The sequence below is a fragment of the Aotus nancymaae genome, unplaced genomic scaffold, assembly GCF_030222135.1.
Source record: "Aotus nancymaae isolate 86718 unplaced genomic scaffold, 86718_ANA_hifiasm-v0.15.2.pri h1tg000014l, whole genome shotgun sequence".
In the NCBI taxonomy this organism is placed as follows: Eukaryota; Metazoa; Chordata; class Mammalia; order Primates; family Aotidae; genus Aotus; species Aotus nancymaae.
Window position 1 is genome coordinate 69,157,121 of NW_026988425.1, and position 7,003 is coordinate 69,164,123.

The following is a 7,003-nucleotide window of genomic DNA, read 5'->3' on the forward strand; positions in this document are numbered from 1 at the left end:
GCTACTCGGGAGGCTGAGGTAGGAGGATCACTTGAGCCCAGGAGTTCTAGGCTGTAGTGCGCTATGAGGATCGGGTGTCCACACTAAGTTCGGCATCAATATGGTGACCTTCCGGGAGCAGGGGACCACCAGATTGCCTAAGGAGGGGTGAACTGGCCCAGGTCAGAAACAGAGCAGGTCAAAACTCCCATGCTGATCAGTATTGGGATCGTGCCTGTGAATGGCCACTGCACTCCAGCCTGGGCAATATAGTGAGACCCCGTCTCTAAAAGAAAAAAAATTTTTTTATTTAAAAAAAAAAAGATGCATTCCAAGAAAGTTCCATAAAAATATATTGTCAACTCTAACCTGATAGCTGAGGTAGCCAAGGAAAAACCTTATCAAATCTTTACTAGTTCAGACCATAACTGGAACTCTTAAAAGCTCTTGCCATCAAAAGTATCAAAAATGAAAATATAAGATATATTCCTACCACTCCAGTAAGTTTCTGTACAATCCATCTAACAGACCAGTTCGTTTCTTTCATGATCAAGCAGACATACTGAAGTCACCAACACAGCAGAAGGCACAAATGTCTCTTTATCAATGTTTTTCACACTATATGTATGATTCATTAGTGAGTCATGAAATCAACTCTGTGAGTCATAATGAACATTTTTTTAAAAAAACAAAATACATTAGGAAAAAATTTAAAGAGATCAAAGTAAACTCCTGAAGGCAGAGTCCTATTTGGTTTAATATCCTCTAATAATTCTATCAAAATGCAAAGCATAGGCTGGGCACCGTGGCTCATGCCTGTAATCCCAGCACTTTGGGAGTCTAAGGCAGGCAGATCACTTCAGGCCAGGAGTTCGATATCAGCCTGGCCAACATGGTGAAACCCCATCTCTACAAAAAATACAAAAACCTCACTAAAAAACAAAAACTGCAAACCATAAAGTAGGCACCCTACGAAAGTTGGATAATGACTGTAATGACTGATCAAAAAATGCATCAGAAATGACCTATTAACTATAGATCTTAATATTTATAGTTCTTATATTACTTATAGCTGTGATGTAAAGACCAACTATCATTGATCTCAAATAAGATTCTATGCCTAAATAATATGAAAACACCAACTAATCATCAATCTTTGAAGGGAGGTAAGATACATAAAATTGATACATAACTCTGGGAGACTAAACATTGTCATTCTTTTTCTTTTTTTGGAGACAGAGTCTCACTCTTTCACCCAGGCTGGAGTGCAGTGGCACAATCTCAACTCACTGAAACCTCTGCCTCCCAGATTCAAGCAATTTTCCTGCCTCAGCCTCCTCAGTAACATTGTCCTTCTTTTATGGTCATAATTATTAAGACAGACTTTTGGCCGGGCGCAGTGGCTCACGCCTGTAATCCCAGCACTTTGGGAGGCCGAGGTGGGTGGATCATGAGATCAAGAGTTCGAGACCATCCTGGCCAACATGGTGAAACCCCGTCTCTACTGAAAATACAAAAATAAACTGGGTGTGGTGGTGCGTGCCTATAGTCCCAACTACTCAGGAGGCTGAGGCAGGAGAATTGCTTGAACCCAGGAGGTGGAGGTTGCATGAGCCAAGATTGCGCCATTGCGCTCCAGCCTGGCAACAGAGTGATACTCTGTCTCCAAAAAAAAGGCAGACTTTTGTTCACATAAACATATTATTAGATTGACAATGACAGGGACCTATGCAGAGCAATCAAGCAAAATATAAATAAATAAAAAGCATCCAAATAGGAAAAGAAGTCAAACTATCTCTCTTCATTGATGATATGATTTCATAACTAGAGAAGCCTAAAGACTGCTAAAAGTCTCCAAGAAACTGATAAGCAACTTTAGTAAAGTTTCAGGATACAAAATCAATGTGTAAAAATCAGTAGCATTTCTATACACCAATAATGTTCAAGCTGAGAGCCAAATCAAGAATGCAATCCTGGCCAGCTGCGGTGGCTCACACCTGTAATCCCAGCACTTTGGGAGGCCAAGGCGGGTAGATCAGGAAATCAGGAGATCGAGACCATCCTGGCTAACATGGTGAAACCCCATCTCTACTAAAAATACAAAAAAATTAGCCACGTGTGGTGGCACGAGCCTGTAGTCTCAGTTACTCAGGAGAGTGAGGCAGGAGAATGGCTTGAACCCGGGAGGCGGAAGTTGCAGTGAGCCAAGATCGCGCCACTGCACTCCAGCCTGGGTGACAGAGCAAGACTCTGTCTCAGAAAAAAAAAAAAAAAAGGGATAGTGTCTGTAACCCCAGGATTTGGGGAGGCAGAGGCGGAGGAGCACTTGAGTCCAGGAGTTTGGGACCACCCTGGGCAACATATTGAGACTCCATCTCTATTAGAAAAGAGAAAAGAAAAGGGAGGGATGAAGGGAGGGAAGAAGGAAGGAAGGAAGGAAAGGAGGGAAGGAAGGAAGTTTAAATCTGCAAGAGGAAAAAAATTTCTGCAAGAAATTCATAATCCTAGTATGAAGCAAGCTAAATTATGGCAATTATGATTTTGAGCAATTGAGGGAGGGAGTATAAGAAAAGAGAGTTAATGCCAGAAATATTCTCTTGTAGTGGCAGAAGGAATATGACATTGTATCTAGGAAGAAGGAAACATAATTGGAGCTCACCACTTGGCTTTTCTGAAAGCAATATCTACACATAGGCATAACAATATTACCGTTTACTTTAGCTTTTAGATGCTACTCAATAAGGAGAACTTGATTATAGAACAAATGAACATGTTTTCAACTCTGATCATGAAGCAAAGCTACAGCTGGCAAAGACTGGAAGCTGGAAGGAGAGGGAGGAGGTGAAAGGAGGGGTGGAAATATTAATATTCTTATCCAACACTGTAGGGGGTCTGGAGTTGGTACCTAAAATTGGTAGAATAAGAATAGAGGCTGGGCATGGTGGCTCATGCCTGTAATTCCAGCACTTTGGGAGGCCAAGGTGGGTGGATCACCTGAGATCAGGAGTTCGAGACCAGCCTGACAAACATGGTGAAATCCCATCTCTATAAAAATACAAAATTAGCCAGGCATGGTGGCAGATGCCTGTAATCCCAGCTACTTGGGAGGCTGAGGCAGGAGAATTGCTTGAACCCAGAAGGCGGAGGTCCCAGTGAGCTGAGATCACGCCATTGCACTCCAGCCTAGGTAATAAAGCAAAACTCATCTCAAAAAAAAAAAAAAAAAAAAACCCAAAGAAATAGAAATTAAAGTATATTATTTAGAGTTATGAAAATAATCATTTAAAATAATTTGAAACAATATGGCTGGCAACAAAATTGGGAAGAAAGGGAATGGAAAGGTGAGATTTGGCTCAAGTGAACTAAAGTCTAATTTCTCATTGTTAAAAGTCAACAGATACTTTCTAAAGCTAAGAATCAAGAATTAGAAATAAAACTTACTGTGGTGGCCGGGCACAGTGGCTCACGCCTGTAATCCTAGCACTTTGGGAGGCCAGGGCGGGTAAATCACTAGGTTAAGAGATCGAGACCATCCTGGCCAACATGGTGAAACCCCATCTCTACTAAAAATACAAAAAAAATTAGCCGGGTGTGGTGGCACAGCCTGTACTCCCTGCTACTCGGGAGGCTGAGGCAGAAGAATCACTTGAACCCAGGAGGCAGAGGTTGGGGTAAGCAGAGATCACACCACTGCACTCCACCCTGGATGACAGAGTGAGACTCCGTTTATTAAAAAAAAAAAAAAAAAAAAAATGCTTACTGTAGTAACATCCCAAAGAACTCGAGATAAAACCAGATATTATTTTAAAAGTGTTTCCGGAAAATATGAGGGAAAACATTTCTTTTCCTTTTTCTTTTTCTTTTCTTTTCTTTTTTTTTTTTTGAGACAGAGCCTCACTCTTGTTGCCCAGGCTGGAGTGCAGTGACATGATCTCAGCTCACTGTAACCTGAGCCTTCTGGGTTCAAGCAATTCTCCTGCCTCAGCCTCCCGAGTAGCTGGGACTACAGGAACTTGCCACCATGCCCGGCTTTTTTTTTTTTTTTTTTTTTTTTTTTTTTTTGTATTTTTAGTAGAGACAGGGTTTCACCATGTTAACCAGGATGGTCTCGATCTCCTGACTTCATGATCTACCCACCTTGGCCTCCCAAAGTGCTGGGATTACACGCGTGAGACACCACACCCGGCCAACAATTGTTTTTCTTAAAACCCTTTGTAATTCCTCAAGTTTTTTTTTTCTTTCAATCATGTTCATATATTACTTTGATTTTTTAAAATTTGTTTTTAATAGTTGCATAATGGTTGTCTACTGACAATTTGACTTGTAAATCCATTTTTGAAAAACAGTATTTGAGGCCAGTGTGGTGGCTAAAGCCTAGAATCCCAGCACTTTAGAGGCCAAGGTGGGAGGATTGATTGAGCCAGGAGTTGAAGACCAGCCTGGGCAATGTAGTGAGACCCCCTCTCTGTTTCATTTAAACAAAAAATTAAGCTGGGCACAGTGGCTCAGGCCTGTACTTTGGGAGGCCAAGGCAGGTGGATCACCTGAGGCCAGGAGTTTGAGATCAACCTGGCCAATATGGTGCAACCCTGTCTCTACAAAAATTAGCTAGGCATGTTTTTTTCGGGGGGACACCTGTAATCCCAGTTACTCGGGAGGCTGAGGTAGGAGAATTGCTTGAACTGGGAGGCGGAGGTTGCAGTGAATAGAGATCACACCGTTGCACTCAAGCCTAGGCAACAGAGCAAGACTACATCTCAAAAAAGGAAAATTTTAAAGAAAAGAAATTTCTCAATCATTTCTCAGTTTGCTTTCGACAAATGATTAGGGTCTTTTCCTTTAAGTGGTTAGCTCAATGAATTATAACTCTTTGTTAATTTGATTTCACAGCACAGTTTTGAAAATTACCCTGAAAAAGTACTGTGTGGCTTGAGCTGACTTTTAATGGAATAAAATTGAATTCTGCTTTGAAGTCTTTATTACTTCCCTTACAGAAGTGGAGACATTGTAGGGTTATGCGTGCACCCTGAAATCACAGGTTCTTGTGTGACACTCTGAAAATTGCCCAGAATCCGGGGCACCACTCCTCGGCTAGGGAAATCACCAGCGCTGGCAAATAGCATAATGGGCTTGTGGCGCCCCCTAATGTTCACTAGGCAAACTGCACCGCCTTCCTGAGCTGCGTTCTAGGGTGAAGTTAAAAAAGAAATCTGGCCGGGCGCGGTGGCTCAAGCCTGTAATCCCAGCACTTTGGGAGGCCGAGGCGGGTGGATCACGAGGTCAAGAGATCGAGACCATCCTGGTCAACATGGTGAAACCCCGTCTCTACTAATACAAAAAATTAGCTGGGCACGGTGGCGCGTGTCTGTAATCCCAGCTACTCAGGAGGCTGAGGCAGGAGAATTGCCTGAACCCAGGAGGCGGAGGTTGCGGTGAGCCGAGATCGCGCCATTGCACTCCAGCCTGGGTATCAAGAGCGAAACTCCGTAAAAGAAATCTGAGCTTGGAAAGTCTGTATGAAGGCAGTGGCAGGCATGTATATTTATTTACGTTCTTTAATCAACAGATATGATTTCCAAATTTCTTTTTGGGGAGGGAGTTTCGCTCTGTCACCCAGGCTGGCGTGATCTTGACTCACTGCAACCTCTGCCTCCCAGGTTCAAGCAGCTCTGCCTCAACCTCCCAAGTAGCTGGGATTATAGGCGCACACCGCCACGCCAGGCTAATTTTTTGTATTTTAGTAGAGATGAGGTTTCACCGTGTTGCCCAGGCTGGTCTTGAACTCCTGAGCTCAAGCAATCTGCCTGCCTCGGCCTCCCAAAGTGTTAGGATTACAGGTGTGAGCCACCATGTCCAGCGATTTCCAAAATTATTTACATTACAACTTGGGAAATTTGAATGTAAAATGAATATTAGATGATTTAGGAATATTATTAAGTAATGTTCAGGCCTGGCATTGGGACCAACGCCTGTATGGGAGCTGAGGCAGGAGAGTCACTTGAAGTCAGGAGTTTAAAACTAGCCCAGACAACATAGTGAGGCACCATCTCTATAAAATTTTTAAAAAGAAAAAAATTAGCCAAGTGTGGTGACGGATGCCTATGGTCCCAGCTACTTGGGAGGCTGAGGTGGGAGGATTACTAGAGCCTGGAGGCCACGGCTGTGGTGAGTGATGATTGCACCACTGTACTCCAGCCTGGGGAACGGAGCGAGACCCTATCTCTAAATAAACAATAATAATAATTTTTTTTTGAGACGGATTCTTGCTCTGTCCTGCAGGCTGGAGTGCAGTGGCACACTCTCAGGTCACTGCAACCTCCGCCTCCTGGGTTCAAGCAATTCTTCTGCCTCAGCCTCCTCCTGAGTAGCTGAGATTACAGGCCAATGCCACCACACCCAGCTAATTTTTGTATTTTTAGTAGAGACGGGGTTTTGCCATGTTGGTCAGGTCTTGAACTCCTGACCTCAAGTGGTCTACCCACCTCAGCCTCCCAAAGTGCTGGGATTACAGGCATGAACCACTGTGCCCAGCCAATGATAATAATTTTTAAAAAGCAATGTTCTACTAATGAATCTCTATGTAGAGTGTCCTTATTTTAAGAAATGCATACTGAAGTTTTTAGAAGTAAAATGTCATAATATCAGCAACCAACTCTCAAATGACTTTCACTCTTATTTAGAGTGAAAGCCAAAGCCCTACGATGACCTACGAGGCCACATTTCATCTTCACCAACCCCTTCTCTGTCCTCATCTCCTCCTCCAATTCCTCCTTCTCCCAGCTCCGGCCACACTGACCTTTTCAGTCATTTGCATATTCTGGCCTCTTCACACCCACTTCCCAGGACCCAAGATACTCTTCTCACTAGAGTCCCAAGTAGTTGGGAACTATAGGCACATGCCACCATGCCTGGCTAATGTTTTTATTTTTTGTATAGTTGGAATCTGCCCATGTTGCCCAGGCCAGTTTCAAAATTCTGGGCAAACGATCCTCCCATTTCAACCTCCCAAAGTGTTGGGATTACG